At 38.8% G+C, this 20,319-nt stretch overlaps 1 long non-coding RNA gene across 1 annotated transcript in view; it reads right to left on the bottom strand.

Moving 5' to 3' along the window:
- The window catches only part of LOC137144388 (uncharacterized), a 55,628-nt gene extending 38,275 nt beyond the window's left edge, over window positions 1-17,353 (bottom strand). Inside the window, exons 1-3 of the long non-coding RNA XR_010917390.1 lie at window positions 17,258-17,353; window positions 7,832-7,887; window positions 3,711-3,797 (exon numbers count right to left, since the gene is read on the bottom strand). This is a non-coding gene — a long non-coding RNA (uncharacterized lncRNA). The remainder of the gene's footprint in view (window positions 1-3,710; window positions 3,798-7,831; window positions 7,888-17,257) is intronic.
- Between the last annotated feature and the right edge of the window lie 2,966 nt (window positions 17,354-20,319).

Here is a 20,319-nt window from a genome sequence, read left to right on the forward strand (position 1 = left end):
TGATAGAAGGATCTGCTAGCAGATCTCCAATGGGGGAGTTCTGATACAATTAGACTGGGTACGGGGAGATTGGAAAGTCATTCTGTCACTTTGAAAGCATAAGGAATTTTTCCCACCAGGGTCTGGGCAAAAGAATTACTATAGTCCAGGCAGCAGGAATTCTGGTAAGTTGTACAACCCTAGAAGAGGGAGAGGATTGGATCCAGCTTAGGGAACCGTGTGGAATGTCAGAGGCAGAGCGCTAATTTAGATGGGCTCTACTCCTCCTGAACATACTTGCCATTCCCTATCATACAGCTAGAGAACGGTAGGTGTCCTGAGGCAGCAGGCCTGCCTTTTCCCTGAAAAAGTTGGACTTTTATGGATCCAGCATCCAGAAAGCAGCCTAGAAAGCCACTGGTATTTTTTTTTTTTTTTTGCTAACACAATTCCACACTTACAGTACATACAAATATATATATATAAGACCTGTTTCAAGACTCTGCTACTTATTCATTTGTAATATTTTAAATCACGATAGAAATGTCTATGTCTGACAAAGTAATGTGAAACAATTCCTGCAAACTCTGGAGTTGAAATTTGCTACGCAATCATGGCCAACTCACAGTGAAAGCAGGCAATGGACGTAAAATGTCTTTGTAAATTGTTATATGAGGCTAAGATTTCGTATTTGCTAGGTCCACTATCTCCCTTTATAAATTAGTAAAGACTAAGTATACTTTTTATATATAAATAGCAGCTACATTAAAATACCTTTCCCACCCTAGTTCAAACCATAATACTTGAAACTTTGCCAAACTGTTTGGCATTTTGCTAGAGAATACTAAAGCACTGCACTGTTTTCCAGCACTGGTCTGCCACTCCTTTGTACTTTCTCTTTCCAAATATTTGCTCAGGACTTCTTTTATTACAGTATTTTTATCTTTCTGCAAACAATGACTTAAGTTGTATTTAAGTGCACAACTTTTTTCCTGAGTATAAATGGTACTGTTATTGTTTGCAGTTGGATCTATAAATAATGCAAAAAATGTTAGTCAGTACATATAAAGTTTGATTCCCTCATGCCCAAAAGATTTTAAATTTTCATAAATCAAACAAAACAAAGATTTTTGCAGTCAGAACTGGAGGAAAAGCACCTCATCGGTGAGCCCCCTTAGCCCTTGTAGCGTTAGACTGAATATGTATTTGGATGGGAGGCCACCATGAAGAAAATCCTGGTGTTGCAAGAAATGATGATTTAATATGCAGGTCTATTGACTCACAACACTGCACCAGTGTCACAGCATCGGGTATTAAAATGCTGTTGTCCTTCATACAAGACATAAAAACAAGGTCCTGACAACTTGTAGTCATTAAAAAACTCAAGGCATTTGTGCGTGTGATTAAGACTGTCAGCTTTGATGTCCTGGCCAAATTTTAAACATGGATAGCTACCTGTTAACCTTTCCCTGTAGTTATAATGGCTCAAACTTTCTAAACTGCTGTATGTAATTATTGCACACTGTTAAGCAATTGCCATGTTCCAGCCCAGAGGTAGCCTCATTTCAGTGATGGGTGAAGTGTTTTGGTTTGGTTTTTGGGTTTTTTTTTTAATCTAACTTGTATAATTAATTAGTTAGCATGGCCAGATTTTGTATTTGTGAAACTAGAACATCTGTCACTGGGGGGAAGTGGTGGGGAAAGTGTGTAATGTGTTTTTGACAACTGTGGGAGTGTGGTCACAGGAAAGGTGACTACTTGTTTTTCCTAATCTTTATCTTTCCAGCCACCCACCCTATATCATTCCAAATTCTCTCTCTCTTTCCTAGCATGTTCCCTCTTCTTCTCTAGGGACAGGGAGAAAGTAACCAAACAGACACCTGGTCACTCCTAGCAAAATAAGAACAACACCTTGATTTCACTAGAACTAGGCAGGTGTGTCAGGACAGTTCCTCATCATTGGGACATCTTGCCACCTATGCCATTTAAGGCTAGTCCTTTCATTGGAGTCTATGGGAGTTGAGACCCAAATCCCATTGAAATTTGATGGTTAATTAACTAGGCTCCATTGAAGTTCCTGTCTTAATTTTATAAAGCACTCTTTGGCTACACAAAGAGCAGATCATAAGGATGTACACACCCACACACTCACTCACTCTTTTCTGGATCACTCACCTAACCCAGGAAATAGTTGTTCTCTCAATTGAAAGTGACAGCTCAGCTTAATGATAACAAGAAAAATAATATAGACTACCAATATGCTTTGTGAAGGGGTCAAAAAATCCAGCTCATGGTTTACCAGTCACACCCCTAAAAGATTAGCTAAAGAAGCTGCACCATGTCACAATGCCCCTCTACATAGAAACACACTAAAACGGTCAGTGCTTAGAGTGATGTTGAGGGCCCAGAAAGGATGGATAGAATGCTGGATCAAATCATGGATAGAAAATGTGGGGGAATGGGACCATGGGCAATGTGGCTTGGAACTCTATAGGTGCTGCAGAAAAGACCTCCTTTGTGTGGGGCAGCTCATGAGATATCCATGCAAATATGTATTTATCCATATCCAGTGGCCCCAATAGCCTAAAAAAGGGCACTGCAGGCACTATACTAACCCATGGGATGAAATATCAGCCACAAGGGGATAGTCAGAGCCACTCAGCCTGGCCCGAGCATGAGGATATATTTCATATCCTAAATTTACCACACTCCACTTGGATACCACCAGTATACTTGGTCTCCATAGGGATGGAGTGAATTTCACCCTTATTCCTTAAATGGAATGTTTGTTATGAGGTAGGTTAAACCTTGTTATAAATTGAGTTAAAGCCTCATTGAAAATGATGTGTTAATGTGCCCCTTATTTAAGATAGTTGTAAAAGACAGTTAAGGGGCCATACCTAAAACAAGTTATAATGGAGTCTGTCCAGAAATTAGCATCCTGTGGACACAGCCTTCCAATGGATATTGTTCTCATCTGTGTTTGTGTGTGTGTGCATGTAACAGGCTAGCTGGGTGTGGTGGGGCCAACCAGGAACTGAAAGAGATACGGGGCAAGAGAAGCAAAGCAAAGCAGCATCCTGTAAGCAAGCACAGTGTAACCCTGGAAAAGAGGAAGGTTCTGGGTCTGATACTGGAAAAAGAGGCTTGGGGTTGTAAGCTAAGAAACTGCTTATTTTGGTTTTGGTCCCTCCTGCAATCAGAGAAGTAGGATTTTGTACATTCCTTGTAAATGAGCAAGATTGCATCGAAGAAACTACTAGACTATATCATCAATTTCTACTCCCAACTGGAACTTCCCCAGAGCTCTGAACTTTGACTAGCTGCTCAGTTAAAAAAGGAACAACTCATTAATCCAGCACCAAATATATTTCAGGCAGTAATTTTCCAGCATCAGTGTTTCCTGCAAACCCTTTGAGATTGAAAACTCCACTGCATTTTCATTCCTCTGCATTTTATTCTGGAAAAGCTCTCCCCATCTTTAGATTAAAGCAATAACAAGAGAGATAACTTAAACTGCAATTCATTAACTTTCCAAATTTTTCCCACTTTGACGGTGCATATTGAAACCATTTGTTAGCCTTCCCACCCTCTCTAAAAACGATGGGTAAAACAGTAACTACTTCCCCACAACCTCTTCCATATAAATTATTTTAGAAATATTTTTTGTTATTGCATTCTATTAGTTATGTAGTGCATGTACCCATGCTGTCATCAGTGCTCTTACTTACTTTTATCTTGTGAGAGGGTCTCTTATCTTCAGTGCCGTGGGGTTCTTGTTTCTTATTGAGAAGACTTGAGATAAGGACTAGAAATGTCTGGAATAAACAGGAACAACACGGCAATCAAGACTGGAAAATCCTCTTGGCACTAAGGAAAAGGTACTCAATACACAGAGAAATTCCCTTATAACATTGGATTCTTTACAATATTTCCTCAGTGGCTATATATCTTCTGCCAGAGATCTGCTCACTTAGCCAGAATCATGCATCTCAAGAAAACACACCATCACAGGAAGCTATTCTATCTGCATATCTTGCAATGCATTAATTCATTTGGAGGACTGCAATACCTAACTTTTTCACTTGTGACCTTTGCAAATCTGAGATTGGTTCTGTAGGCTCCCCTCACCCTGAAATACTCCCGGCTGTAGACACAGGTACAACACATGCCGTGATCATGTTGGAATGCAAAAATAAAAAGCAGTTGATAAAAAGTGCTTCAAAGTCATTCTCAGCAAAAGACCTTTTCCCCTGCCATCGAGCGCCTGCTAACCACCATGATAACATGGAATATTTCAGTAGTGTGGTGAGGGAAGGAATGATATTCACGTCATTCAGATGGGGGAGTTTAACATGCATATCTGAGTCAAGCAGACTCAAAAAATAGCAACCAAAGATAAGATTGCCCTTTGAGGGCTTATCAACAGTTCTGTTTGGATTTTTCCACATACAAGAATTCAACTACTCAGTGCAGCTTGACTCCAGTGAGTAGAAATTCACTCAGTTACAGGACACTTACTATAGGAACCCAATATATATAGGTCCCAATCCTACAAAATTCTCAGCTGGTGTAAAATAGTGCATCTCCTTTGACTTCAAAGGAGCAATGCCAATTTCTGTCAACTGAGGATCTAGTCCTTTGTGTGCAGAACTCCCATGGCTTCACTGAGAGTGAAGGGCTTACAGAATCAAGTCCATAGGTGGTGCATTTTATACTACTAAATGGTCTGTCAGTGTTTCCAGCAAAACATTAATTTTAGCAGTTATTTATAAGTCAACTATTAAGATTGGTTTCAGGCTGAAACTTGTAATGCAGGGTCACAATTCACCTTGGGCTGAAATTTGTTTTCATATAACATGGGGGAAAACTGTTTGTTTCAGTTTTAATAATATGTTATAATCAGCCAATTCCTGTTTCACACTCTTTTACCTAACAACTTCAGTTTTTAAACATAATTCTGGCTAAAGTACTTGATAAGCTTCTACAAATTTGAGAGGGAAAAAAGTTTGTTTAGAAAAATATTTGAATAAACATGTACAAAATGACTTTCAGTGAAAATTTCATAAAGATTTTTTTTTGCCAGTGGTGAACAGCTACATGCTTATCACCCACAGTGACCCAATAGACCATAATGGCTCCACTGGATCAATGAACCATGAAGCCAAGTGTCTCTAAATAGAATCTGAGGTATTAGACTATAAATTTAGCCACAAAATAACTACATTTAAATAATCTGAAAGGTGTGGCTTAAACACACAGAAGAAGCAAAGATAATCAGGATCTAAATTAATTTTTCTGGTGGAGACTGGCCTCTGTTAACCCAATTTTTTATGCTGAAAAATGAAGGCCAAAATTCTACAATGTGGATAGCCTAATTTTAGATGCCTACAGATATATTTAGTATTAAAATCCATACTGAAGCCAATGGGAGTCCTCACAGTATGCAAAGTTAAACTTCCATGTAAGTCTTTGTGGGGCTAGCTTCTTAAGTACTGTTTTATTTAATACGGATTAAGGTGCCCAAGATTTAAAATTTTGGCCATGGCTTTTACAAAAATTGGGAATCAAGAAATCTTTCCATATGTTTAATTCCAATGGAAACAGTTAAAAATAAACACAAATCTCCAGTGTGTTTGCAACACTAATATTGCATCATTGTGCATGAGAACCTGAAAGCTAAACAGAATATTAACTATGCAGCAAAAGATGAAACTGACATTGTCCAAGGTGACTGAAATGGAAACTAACTAAGGTAAACTTCATTTTTTAAATTATTTTTTTAAATAATACAAAAAATTATTTTAAAATCATGATCCTTTATCTAGTTATTTCTATAACACTGAATGTTGAGACTTTGGGGGGCGTGAATTAGTCCAAGTCACCCTGGTGATAGTAATATTTCACAATTCCTTGGCTTTTGTAAATTTTAAACTAAGCCTTTAAAATAAAAGTTGAGGAATTCCATCCATGCTAACTAAAGTCTCCCTGTTTAGGAGAGATGATCGCTCTTTTTCAGCAAACTATTAATCACTTTCCCGCTCTCTACAAGTTTTCCTAATCTAATACATTTAAAAAAAGAGTTTAAATGGATTTTCCCATTTTCTTCCCAAATCTCCCTGTTTATAACTTTCAAATGTGGAGGGTTTTTGTTGATAAACAATATGTATAAAGAGCCAGATTCTGATCTCATTTACACTAGTGTCTGGCACCCAATTCAGCAAAGTGCTTAAGCATACGCTTAATTTTAAGCATGTGAATACTTCTATTGAAGCATTAAGTCCCAGTCCTGAAATTAGTTCATCATGGGTGGACCCTTGCACTCATGCAGAGCCCTAATGTTTTATTTTAATTGCACCCTAGATAATGAGCTTTTATTTTTAATTTGGAGTTTTTATATATATTGGATTTATATTGCTAAATACAAGACAGAACAATCCTCCTCTGATAGGCTTTACTGAATCAGTGGAAACAGTGAATGATTTCATTCTCTACAGTAGCACCTCACTAAAGCACTGAGTGCACATTTACATTCTTTTTTTTTTTTTTTTCAGATCCTTATTTCTTCAAAAGAAAATTGTAACGTATCACTTTTAATTTGGGATGGCTAAAACAGTTCTTTAGCAGTTGAGGGCTATGATTCAGTTGAAATGTAGAAAACTGCCCAGAGCAAGCTTCAGTTTGTGTTCACTTTACCTGTTTTGTTCCAGATGTCTGATAGAAAAAAGTGCTTTTCTCAGATTATGGTGTGTCATTTTAATGTATGCTTTGATTTTATTTTGAGGTACCTATATATGACATGCCCATTTGAAATTAATTCAGGAAGACAATTTCATGTAACATTTTACTGTTCATTTGTAAATTGTTTATGAGCATGAGCTTTAAAACTTAACACTGCACTTGAAATTCTGACCAAATAAATATGGAAACTATAGCAGAATAGCAAAATGTACCTTGCCACAGACCTAAAAATGTTCATGTCCAATTTTTTCCCTTCTGCATTGATCAGTTTTAGTTTGTTATGCTGTAAAACCTATGGCAGTAACAATTGAGTTGATATGGGAGCTTAAGTTGATTAGATGTTCAAAGTCTTCTTTGTAGCAAAGAACACACCATTAGAGTTGGCTGATTACTGAGACTGATAAATAATGGCTGTGAGCCAGATGGCAGCTTATGTTGTCGCTTCCTTTCCAAACAATATAGGTAAAAAAAGTCAGAGCTATTTCTGGAATAAGCAAAAAATATATACATAGGAGATATGTAAAAAAACCAACCCCAAAACCCAAACCTATGAGTTCATGAATTAATAAAGTATTTAATATTTAGAAAGCTTAGCCTGCATTTTTTCATATCTCTTGATACAGAGGAGCAGCTCTTAATGTAAATGTTCAGCCCTAAATCTGAACCTAATTCTAACTTTCTCTGACCAGTAGACACAGCCAACACCACATGTAATGAGATGGAAGAATTTACTTGTTGTTTCCTTCTCCAGAGAGATAACTACTGTTTGTTTCTCTCTGTCTGTTTGCATGCATGACTTCTCATCCAACTATTCAGCTGATTCTTATTGTCACAGTCAATGCAGTGATCCACCTGGGAGCTGTGACCATGATGCACTGTCAGCATTCTAAAGCTAGCCCCTAGTTTGCTGAGCCCAGCTGTCCTTTATCGCTGCAATGTCTGTTTGCCTACAGCTAAGATGGTATATATGTGCATCCGTGTCAATGTCGATGTGTCAATTACTCACAAAGCAAATATTGCACTTTAACAAGACAGAACTCTGGACAGGTATCTTCCTTTCAAGACCATTTCATATTTTATTTAATAAAATGGGGTTTTGGAAATTGCTTACCATCATGCAGGCCTCAGAAGTAACTTTATGGAGAGCAGCTGGCTTTTGCTGCTTATCTGTAAAAGAAATAGTATGCATCTCTGGATTATCTGAATGGCAGTCACATTCCCAAACTGTGGAATGTGGACCACCAGTTGTTGGCAGAGTATGTGCCGGTAGTCTGTGGAGAACTGGATACTCCTTGTTTCCAGCTGCTAAATTGCATTAAAAGAAGCTAGAAATAAATTTAACTTTCCTAATACAACATTTCCAAACAACTGTTTCCAAACAATTATTGTAGTTGCCACAGAGGTAGCATTTGATTGCCAGCATGGGCGACACATAAATGGGAATAGACTATAACTGTGAATGGAACATGAGGTGGTTTGACAATGTTACCTGACCTTTTTGATACCAGGGACTGGCTTGCTGCTTTCCTAAACTGTGTCAGGAAGATCTCAGGAACCAGCACCAGTTCCCAGACTGGTCATTGAAAAAAACACTGGTCTATGAGATAATCTCCTAAATAAGATGTAGTCCACACCAATTTGATGATAATGAGTGAACCTGGAAGTATAAATATCATTTTCATGCTATAGGCAGAGGTGGAATGAATAAACAGAGAGAGATGCTGGACCTGAAATACAGACAAAATATAGTCAAGTGACAAGCCTTCCTAATTATATACTTCATAGAAATGTTAGGTGAGAGATGTCTTTGAAGAAAAGAGAAAATTGATTTGTCCATGACAAGCATTGTGCATCAGGGAAAGATAAAAGTATCAAAACAGGAATATTGCAAACTCAATTCAGACTTCCAAGTAATTTTTCCTACCGTCTTCAGAATACTATTATTTTAGGCACTAACAAATGGAGTGCCAGTCCTGTGAATGTAACTGTGGAAATGTCCTATATTATTTCTACAATATCTATTATATTTTATGCTGTTGCTTTTGTTGTTGCTTGGTCCTTTTAAGCCAAAGCACATCACTAAATTTGATTCTGGGTTATAATTATTCAGAAAAGAGCAAAGTTAGGGGATTTAGTTAATATTAATTTCATAATGTCTGAATCTCTTTCTGAATCTAGCTGAGTTGTACACTTCCCTGTAGTCCCTGAGTCAATATTCTTTGGAATTAAAAAAAAAAAAAGTAACAGCTATTATATCAGTTATAATCCCCAAAATGGAAATGTGCTGTAGTAAGGGAAGCAACTATTTCCCCATCTACTGTACATTCAAGCAGTAATTCTGCCATCTGGAGGATTTTTTAAAATGTTCTCCAAACTCAAACACAACACAGTTTGCTCAAGAATGTATTTAAAAGGTAATGGTCATACTGCAGTTTCTCAGCTAGAGATGATAATAATTTTGACAGGATGCTTTTCTATATTTATGCCACATTTTCATAGCCTTAAAGAGTTTGATGTTCTCTTGTAGCAAACTCCCATTTATCATCCTTTACAAATTGCAATATAACCTAACAGCTGTATATCTTGAGTATCTTAAGTTTTCTTTGGTGTTCTGATATAGGAGAATGCTGTTAAGAATTATGAACTGAGTTGAAGTATATTTCATTAACTATTTTCTGTCTGTCATTTTGTGTTTCAAACCTTATTCTAATTAGAGTGAAGATCAGTTAGCACATAAAGCTCCATCTGCTGATTCTTCTGATCACCAGAAAAATCTCAAGAACCCCAATTGCTATTTCCTTCTTAAGCACCCTATTTTATGATGCCCTTTAAAGTGGTTATTGATCTTTAGGATTTAGGACAGGATGACACAAGGTTATAACAATGACCCATGGGGCCCTGGTGCAATGCCCCTTTCCCAATTCCACCCCCAACACTTCGCACTTAGCCCATCAACAACTCGCCCCCAGTTCCTTTCCACCACCCTTGGGATCTTCCTGGCCACTCACTGACACTCCACCTCCCCCCACACCCAGTTCAGTGCTGCACTGTGATACCAGATGTTCAGTAGCTGTGCTTGTTAACACCACCCAACCCGCACTCACACAACACAAGCCAAATGTGAGTGAATTGCGTTGTGACCTAGGTCACAGGGTCACAGCACCACTCAGGTTTGGCCCAGCCACACCTCTGTCATGAAGGAGGGGCAGTGGGCCAAACTTGAGTGGTGCTTGAGACCCTGTGAACCAAGTTGCAACACTACTCACTCAAATGCCGTCCCGCTGCCCAATGGAGGGGCAGCCAGGTGAAATGCTGGAGCATTGCTCCATCTTTTGGGCCCCCACAACTTTGTGGGCCCTGGCACAACTGCATCACTTGCACCACTGAAGCTATGCCAGTGGGATAAGATTCACTTTAGAGGTTGTCAACACTCACCCTAAATTGTCTGGAAAAGATGGCCACTGAAGCTCTTTCTCTATGAATATTTTCCTTACCCCACCCAAATGTAAGAAAGCTACATTTGAAGTGTTCCTAGTGCTTGTGTTTTTCTCTAACTACAGCTTGATTCAGAGAGGCAGTCTGGTCTAGTGGATAGAGCACTGGTCTGGGCACCAGGAAACCTGGATTCTATTCCTAGTTCTGCCCCAGATTAGATGTGTGACGTTGGACAAGGGACTTCATCTTTCTGTGTCCATTTCCTCTCCGATCATTTGTTTGTCTTTCTTATTCAGAACGTAGGGGTCAGGGACTGTCTCTTAGGCCAGGTTTATGCTAAAACTTTTGCCAATATATTAATGGTAGTAGGGATATGATTTTCTGTGTCATTTCTATACTTGCAAAAGCCCTAATGTAGACACAGTATAAAAGTATTTTTCCAGTATAGCTTATTTTGCTCACTGAACTAATATAAACTATACCAGCAAAAGCACTTTTCTGGCAGTATAAGTTGTGCCCACAGTAGAAGGGTTTGCTGGTATTGCTATACCAGCATAGCTATACTAGCAAATCTTTTCAAGTGTAGGCATGGCCTTACTACTAAGTACAATGCCTAACATAATGGCTTCCCAGTCTCAGTTGAGGCCTCTGGGTGCTATTAACACAAATAATAAATACTGTTATGATGGGAGTTGCTAGACGACATTGTTACATGCAGTCTTACAAATTCTTTTCTTACCATATGAGCAATGGACAGTCTTTGGAGAAATGATGTATTGTTGTTTTGTGATGCGAATTCTGTGAGGGGGGAGCTGTTGCAAATAGCAAAAGAGTTTGCCTTTACTTTATCTCTCCAACTATAAAACATTATTATAGGTGTAGGGTTGCTTCCTATGAATGGGATATTGATGTCGGAGCTGTGAAATTCCCTGCAATGCCTACCCATTTGTGACCCACACTATTCAAGGACTGGTCTATATAATGTAATTAAACAAGTTACACTAAGAAAATACCCAGATTCCACATCACTGATTTCTCCCCGAAAGGGAAACTGACCTGCAAGACTGCAAATTCTGATACTACTAAGCAGAGGGGTAACAATACTAACAGAATGATGACTCATCTTTGCTATCCTTCCTCAGTTGAAAAATGAGGTGATTAGATACAATTAGGCACCATTCATTGTGATGGATACCCAGATACACTGTTGGTTAAATAGCATCCTACTTTTAGAGAAGATGACAGAGAATCTTCAAAGCAGCTAATGTAGTGTGTCATCTGATTGATCTGCATATATACTGTGCAGTAATTTGCATTGAAGTAAATTGAAGTATATTGTCTAAAATCATTCTCAGAAACAAGTGCAGAATGTCCAAGACACTTACTTACGCTTTGTATCAAAAGACGAACATGCTGGAAGAAAGGCATATAAACTCAGAAAAACTGTGGGATTATTACACAAGATTTTCTCCTTGTCATTTTTATATGACAGATATGTTATACACAAGCTCTAGAGATCTTCTCTTTTGTACTAGTGGCATCTGAGCAATTTGGGTGAGCCAAAGGACTGCAAAATGAAACTAGCTTCTTGATCAAGATGACACTCTAACACAAGAAGATACAGACTACTGAGGGTATATATAAATATATCATAAAGACATGATTTTTTTAATTTAAAAAAATTAACAAAATATTTAGGACTTTAAAACTGAGCAGGTTTTGTTGCTGCTAAACCCACAGTACAAAGCAATGTCTCTTTTCAAAAGAGAGCTGAATTTTTCAGTCCTGCCCACTGATAGGTATTTATACTGCACCCAACAAACAATGTGATTAATACAGTTTTACAAACACACAATCATGTGTTAAAATATTGTGCTTGTGTGTAGTAAGAGAGAAAGTAAGACAAATAACTTTGAATAAAGAGTTCCAGGCATCCCTAACTAAGCTTAGCAGTTATAACCAAATTAAATATTCTTGGGAAGCATATGTATTGCACAGCCAGTGGAAAACTAGTGGATTCATTTTCACTCCAGTAAGAAGGTTGGAGTTTATACTAAATATGCTTGCACTATAATATTATGTAATTCTATCTGCATTTATAAAGCACTTTTGCCACACTATGTAAGCTAATTCCATATACAAATGTCACATATTTTTAACACATTAGGATGCCTCTATACTGGAAAAAATATTAATTCACCATTGGTGCATCTCCATCAGTGACACAAATGGAGAAAATATAGTATAGATAGTGCTCAAGCGTAGTATTACCTTTGATCTAAGCAGAGTAAGACAGCACAGTGGTGAAAATGCCAGAACCCTGTCTACACTACTGCTTTCACCACCAGAGCCTCCACATGGGAGGGAAAAAGGGTACGCTTTACTGGGGTCCAGAGGCCCTGGGAGGTCTGACCCAGGCTGCAACCTCCACTGCCATGAGGAAAAAATTGAGGCTAAACTGTAGATCATGCCTGAGGATATTTATAGAAACTTATTTCCCTGTATCTAGGTATCTATTGTCCAGATCTTGTGGGATTTGCTGGAGCCAATCAGAAGCAGTGTTAGAGCAGTCTAAGCAACATTGTGAACAGTGCGTTGTTGGGCTGCTGGCCCAGCCCAGGCCCGTCTCTAGACTAGAGTGTGTGCGCTTGTGCAGTTACACTAGGACGTGTCGTGTGAGACTGAGAGAGAGACAGAGAGATTTGTGCTCCTCTCTGTGACATGGGCTGTCATATCAAGATCAAGAACTACCAGTCCCAGAGTTCCTTGTGCATAGGCGGAAGGGAGGGACAGCTGGTGGGAGGGGTAAAGCAAAGCACCATAAGACAGTGGGAGCTAATGCTGCTGCTGCTACTTCTTGTAAGATCTGCAGGCCCAAAATAAATGTGAGTAAATGTCTAACTCACTCACAGTCTAACATACCCCATACTGCCATGTCTGGTGGTGGCTATAAATACAAATCAGGCAGCCAGAAATGTAAGGAGGCAAAAGAAAGGGAACTAAAAGAAGCTAAAGGACGCCAATCTATCCGCCAGTTTTTCAAATCAGACAAGGCCTTTCTGCAGTCAGGCAATATACTAACTAGGGAAGCAGATAAACAAAATCAAGACACTGACAGGATATAATACCTTTACAATGACCAAAAAGGTACAAAATAGTCAGCAAACTTGTAGGATTGTCAGGCTGGGTGTTATGTTAAACAAAAATAGCAAAGGGGGAGCATTTTTCAGAAATGTAGAATATGTAACAGTAATTTCAGAATTCAGATGTTTTTCAGGGGTCATGAGATTGTATGTGTGGGATGAGGGACTGCGGTATGTGTGTGGGAGCGGGCCCGTGTTACAAGTTTGTACTGGGCCTGAAAAAATTATGCTTGGGCCCTGTCCACCACCAGTGGAACTACATCAGTGGTGAATTACCAGTCCCATTTTTGACAGGGTGCACAAAATCACCAAGAGTGACATGTAAGAAAAACCTAAAAATGTTTTAAAGTATAGAACACTTGTGAACATTGGCCAAAAGAGGACCTGTAATTCAAATAATTATTGTAGATTAATATGGCCCCATTTTTGAATTAACACCCCATTGAAGTATACTGTTCACAGTATTTACATAGAAAATTCACCAAACATCTCTTTCATGTGAAGAGTGTGAAAATATCCACCAAAAACGATTACTCACTTAAACGGGAGCAGGAAGGGCATTGTTATAAGGGAGTGAATATTGCACAAAACTTGATACGTGAGTTAAAGACTTTGGCTGACCTGCTTCCAAGCTACTGTATGCTCTCACTATACTGTACTCGTCACAAATGCTGCCTGTTAAATCCCAAGTGTGTTTGGAAACGCAATGAATACAGATGAGTGTAATTCACCATACATGACCAATAGCAATATGATTTGGATTTCATAATCCTGCTTCGCTCTTACACAGCACTTTTCTACAGTATTTATTAAAGTACTTCACAGAGGGAGGTAATCATCATTATCCCTTCTTAACAGCTGGGGAAACTGAGGTACAGAGAGGTTTAAGTGACTTTGCAAGGTCACTCAACCAGTGGCCAAGGCAGCTGTAGAGGCTAAGGGTCCAGAGCCCCACTCTAAGGCCATGTCCACTAGACCACCCTGACTCCTAAGAGTTAAGAGACTGATCATACAAATGTGCTGAACATCCTCAATGCAAGTTGAGAGTAGTCAGCACCTCCCAAAGGCATTCAGCACCTTGCATGATCAGACTGTTAAATTTGCAATGGCATGATTTTGATTTCCAGAGACCAGGGATAACATTTTCTAAAGCACCTAAGTTCCATTTTCAAAAGTGACTTAGGCACTTCAGAGCAAATAAGCCACTTTTGAAAAAGTGATTTAAGGTTCTAAATCTTTATGTGCTTTTGAAAATGTTACCTTATGTAATTATTAATCCACCTGGAGGTGGAAAGGCGGGATTGGAGAGGAAAAGGGGGGAGGTATGTTAATTTTTTTGTAAATTTCAATATACTTCCATGCTCCTCTCTTACTGAATATAAGAAGTAAGGTTAAGGGTTAGTGAATCAACAGAAAAGAATTGACTTAGTTTACACCTTAAAAAGCATAAGGCAAACTTTATTCTATTATAGGAAAAACTCACCAGACAGACAGATTCTGAATACACCACAATAAGCTGACCATTAGTAGGACGTGTTTTTTCCCTTCTGTCTAAGGAGTTGTGGAGTTTAAGTGGACAACAGGTCCAGCTATTGTCCAAATTCTTATTGCTGTTGAGCCAAATTCTCCTGTTACACCCGTGCAGCTCTACTGAAGCAAATAGGATTTCATAGGTTTAAATTAAATAATTTGACTCATTCTATTTTTATATTTATGAGGTTGATTTTAGTGCCCATGAAGCTAATTCATCTCTCATTTACACCTGTGTTACCCCACTGTCCTCCAAAGAGAATTAAGTATAATGATAGTAAATGTATATGCAGCTGCTTGTAGTGAGAATCAATCTATAAGATTGGTAGCTTTTCTGTGACACTGCTCATCTTGGGAGTAGATTTTAGATATTTGCTTTATGAATAATTGCATAGGCCCTTTGCACTAGAAAGACACTGGACCAGATTCTGGCAGCATACAAGGCCTGTAAATGTTTACTAAATGAGCCACAATATTTCTCCACTGGGAGAAATACCCTAGCACAGAAGCAGTGCAGGATGACCAGCAAACATAGCCCTGTGTCACCCACACTTGCAGTCTCTGGCACATGCCAGGAGTGGGATTGAGATGGGAGGAGTAGTAGCCACAGTGCTTTATTCTGGGAGTGGCCACAGTGTCTTTATTTTGGGCTGTAGAGCAGTCCATAAGCAGCAGGAAAAACTGCAGTAAGAATTAAAATCCAGGCACAGCAAAAGTATCTTAAAGCTACTTCCCTCTATTCCCACCCCTATGGCTTCCACGCTGTGCTTACTGAGAGACACAGGACCCAGTCTGTCCCACTATTGATAGTTTGGGTCAAAATTTTAACAAATAAAGCAGCTGAACGTGTTTGAGATTTGGAAACAATTGATTCTTGGGGGGGAAAATCTTCATAGTATTCTGTAGGGCACAATGTTTATTCTCATGGTCCCAAAAGTTTTATGCATACACCTTCAGCCTCCATGTCCTCCTTCTTTGTTGTTAAATCTGCAGCAGTTGTCCAAGTCAATGGTCTAAAATGTGAAGCCTATCAGCAAAGATCTTGAGAGATGTGGACTTCCTTAAATATAATGTTCTAAAGATAAAACTGTTCTTTGAAGAGGAAAAAAATCCTATAGATACCTCCCTTGAGATGAGATGAGCAGCATTTAAAATGATCACCCAAGGTTATGTGGTATCCTTCTCTACTTAGAGAAATGTCGACACCTTTCTCTGTCAATTAGAGCATAAAATATAACATTTGAAAAGAAGCTATCCAACTGGGAATTCTCTCCATATTACAGAGAAACAGCCTGAACTAAAGACAGAGTGCATCCTACTTCATATCCAATAGGAAGAGAAATTGTTGATGGGATTTAAAAGTAGGGTTCATCAGTAGGGTAACATACTTGCCAATATTTTTAAATATGAGTCATCACACAAGAAATGATGGTCTCTGTGTGTGCACAAATGCACACACACAGAAATTAGAAAATATATTGAGTAGGTTTACACTGCAGCTGGGAGGATACAATGCCTGTTAGCTCAGCTTAAATTAGCACTCTAAAAATAGCAAAGTGGCCAGGCAGCAGGGGTGACTAGCCAGCTGAGTACAATTACACCTGACCCCCAGATACGTATGTGGGTGGCTAGCTCAAGCCATCACCTATGCTGCCATGGCTACAATTCTATTTTTTGCACACTGGTTCCAGCAAAGCTAGCCCATGTCTGTCTATCCATGCTGGGAAGCCCCTGTGCAGCTGAAGTGCAAACATACCTGTTGATTACCTCCAAGAGTGGCCTAATTTTGTAATTTAACAACTGTTTACTCTCCCTAGAACCCATTCAAAAGCAGCCAGAGGCTTGTCTTTATTACACAGCTTGTACTTGTGTATCTCAATTTTAAATCAATTTAATTTGTTACACCAGTGCACATCTTAACGTAGCTGCATTCAAACTGGTTTCTGCTGCTCTTCTACTGCGTTAGCATAATTTGATACATGGCTGGAATAAATTAAACTACTGAGTGTGATTTAAATTGGTTCAAGTGTCTATAGTAGAGGTTTGCACCAATATAATTAAATTGAATTAGTGCACTAGGGACCACCCCCAAAACAAACAAACAAACACCATTCAAGCACAGACTAAGCTGTAGAGGTTTCTGAATACATTGTATCACTTCCAGTTATGACAACATCAGTCAGTCTTCAAACTTATTACATCATCCCAAAAGAGACATCCCCTTTTCACTCTGTGCAGATCACTACCAAAGATACTAAAAAATGCTTAGCAAATTGATTTTGAAAATAACCAGAGACATCCCTAGCTAGTTTACTGCATACTGATGTGAACATTCTGGCCAAGCTTTGGGCATTTATACTGAGCAGAGTAATCAATAAAGCTATCCACTCAGATCAAAATAGCTGTATCCTCTAAGTTCAACCACTCACGTAAGCTTTTTGCCATCTATGAAGTAGTCAGCTACATAGAACATTCTTCAATAATTGCTGTGCTAGTTGCTGAGTTAGGAGTTTGATTCATTCCAGTGTGGGTGGAAATTAAAACCCTGAAGAAAATAGATTTTTATTCCAATTTTAACACCTGGGTCCATTTGTTCTGATAATACCCCCGTCTTGAGGAAAGCAAATCCTGTCAATTAAAATGGGCAGAAACACAGGTCAATGCATTAAATGCAGGGGGAAGGAGAAGAGAAGTTTTAATTGCATATTAGGAAGTGGGGAAAGGAGAAACCACTTACTCCTAGCATTTCTGAAGCTACTCCCAGCTGGGAATGATACGACACTGGGTATGATTAACCAGGGGCAGTGATATGACCTTCCAGGCCCCCTTCCCTAGAAACAACTACAGGGGGTAAAGAGAGGCCCTAGCACCAGTCCTGGAGTGAAAAGAAGATTTTTTTCTAAGCAGATCCTCTCCTCTTTTAGTGAAGGTCTGTTTATAAGTATACTGTAAATCCACTGGATTCCATGTTTATCCAAGGCTGTTTCAGTTGACAGAGCTAGATATTAAGCATAAGTTTATTCACATCAAGGAGATGAACAGATTACACTTTAGTAAGAAGTCAGTATGGTTTAGTTGACTATACACATGACTGGAAAGCATAATCTCTTGAATTTCAATCCTGCATCTGCCACTGTGGTACCAGCTGGCTTTGTGCAAATCACTTAATCTCTGTGGGCCAAATTCAGACCTAGTTAAGTAGCTGGAGCTCCACTAACTTCAGTGGGGTTGTGCCTGCTTACACCAAGGTTGAATTTAGCTGTATGTACTTTTCTACCTTATTAGGATGGGGTGAGGATTAGATAGGCCCCAATCATCATCTCCACTACTATGAGTGAAGGGAACCTTAGATGGGTGAATCTCACCCTGGAAAAGCATGGATGTGTGTGCCATCTCCCTGGCATTATTCTTCATCCTTCCATCTCAGCTTTAAAGAAGTATATTTTCCATAGCAGCTTTGTGGCGTTTGGTTCTTTACAGGATTTGGAGGGTGTGAGGGATTGCAGAAAAGAGTTATGTGTCATTGTCCTTTGCTGACCTTGCACAGTTTTGCAATGGAAGGGGACCATTTGACTCTTTGTGTTTAGGCAGTGCTTTGTAAAGTGCTGTAAATGCTTTTATTAGTATTATTCTTACTGTCACATATAAAGTAGAATGAGCCCCTTGTTTCTGTGTTTTAAGGAAATCTAGCTGCATTAGGACAGTCCATATTAAGAATATTTATTAACTACATAGATGTATTTACACTGCTACAAACAGCTAATGCAGCTGAGCTGCACTAGCATGAAATAGCCTTACACTGCTGCTTACACTAGTTCTTTGATAAATTACCAGATTAAGTGACACCAGTGGAAGCCCCACTTTGCACCAGTGAAGAATACCTCCATAGAGGGTTTGCATTAGTGTAACTATATCAGTGTACACATTTCTTTAATGTAGGCAAGCCTCCGCTCATAGGACAAACTTTACTGCTTTATATCTTATGTAATCATTTACGCTTGTGACCGGTGAATGCCAGGCCGGTGTCTGCCATTCTCATCTGGTAATGTTTTCAAGTTAGTTTGCTCAGGAGTGAATGACTATGTAGAAGGCAAGGCCCTATTTTTAAAGCATATTTGTACAAGTGTTTTACAACACAGACACATGGTAAGAAAAATCATTTCTGCAGAACATGATTTTACCAGTTTCTCTGCTATAAGGTTTAGAGATAATCTCTAGGGTAACATATAATAACATTATACTTGCTAAAAGAAATCTTCCATTAAATAACAATCTCCAGAGCTGTCAACATACTAATTAAATACCCTGATAGCAAGACTGATCTTCCAAAGAAATTAGATAATTTACCATTGACCAAAATCCAAGTTTACAGAGCTGATAGAATGAGCCCTAATGGTAGAGACTGTTGAGAGGACAATGCAAAGGCTATAAACATTTATGATATATAACTGCTCTTTATAGATTTTGTTTTAAAAAGAAAGGACAACTGGATCCAGAAGTCTAATATTGCATTTGTTTTATACTTTGTGTAAACTCAGTGGTACTGTGATTGATAGAATGTCATATTTAGGGACAAATACTCTCCAGCACAAAGAAACAGCCCCATTTAAGTCAAGGGAATTGTTCACATAAGTAAACTGAGCAGAATTTGACCCCACCCATGAAAAAAAAAATATGGACTTTAAATAGTGAAACAAAATGTTTATTTGTTTAATTATTGGTTGTATGGAAACAAAACCATTAAAAATACAGGGTGGGAATTTCAAAAGCAGTCAGTGTTTACCTAGCTACACCCAATGAAGTCAATGGTATAAAGATTTGGGAATCTGTCTGTACAAGTTATGAATCTCATGTGAGATTATGAACTCTGTGTATGTATCTTTACCAAGCTGCATGCTCTATTTTGAATGGACAGCACTTTGCTTTCTCTATTGTGCATTTACCTTCATACTGCACTGGCATTCCCAAGGTGGGTGGCAAAGGGCTAAGAAAAGCAGGTTGTTGACTTAAGTGCTCAACCACTGAAATGTAATTACTCTAGACAGAAGGCTGGCTCCTGTCCAGAGGAACTGGTTGGGCATAGGAGAGGTCACCTAGCAACTAAATCACTTGGTAGCACTCGGGGGTCACCTGTTGAGGCTGATTAAGCAGTCACCTGACAAAGAGATTGTAAGATTACAAAAGAGCAGAGGCTGCTCTATGGGGTCTGTCTTCAGTTATTTTTCACCATCTTAAAATGAGGGAAGGTGCTGCAGGAGCTGGATAAGGTGAGGTGAGGTGAGGGGATCCCCTGGCTTGTTGAACACAAATAGTTTCCCCAAAAGACTCCCAAGGGAAGGAGAGGATAGAGTGAGGGGAAATGTATGTAGAGTTTATTACTTTTGTACAGATCTTTGTATTTCTCATGTAGTTAAATAAAGAGCAACAACATTGTAGAATTCTATGCAGTGTCTGTGTGTGTTATGTTCTATACCTACAACATGCCCCCTAA

Source organism: Emydura macquarii, unplaced genomic scaffold, assembly GCF_026122565.2.
Source record: "Emydura macquarii macquarii isolate MOO-44397 ecotype Brisbane River unplaced genomic scaffold, CSIRO-AGI_Emac_v2 contig_3451, whole genome shotgun sequence".
NCBI classification, from domain to species: domain Eukaryota; kingdom Metazoa; phylum Chordata; order Testudines; family Chelidae; genus Emydura; species Emydura macquarii.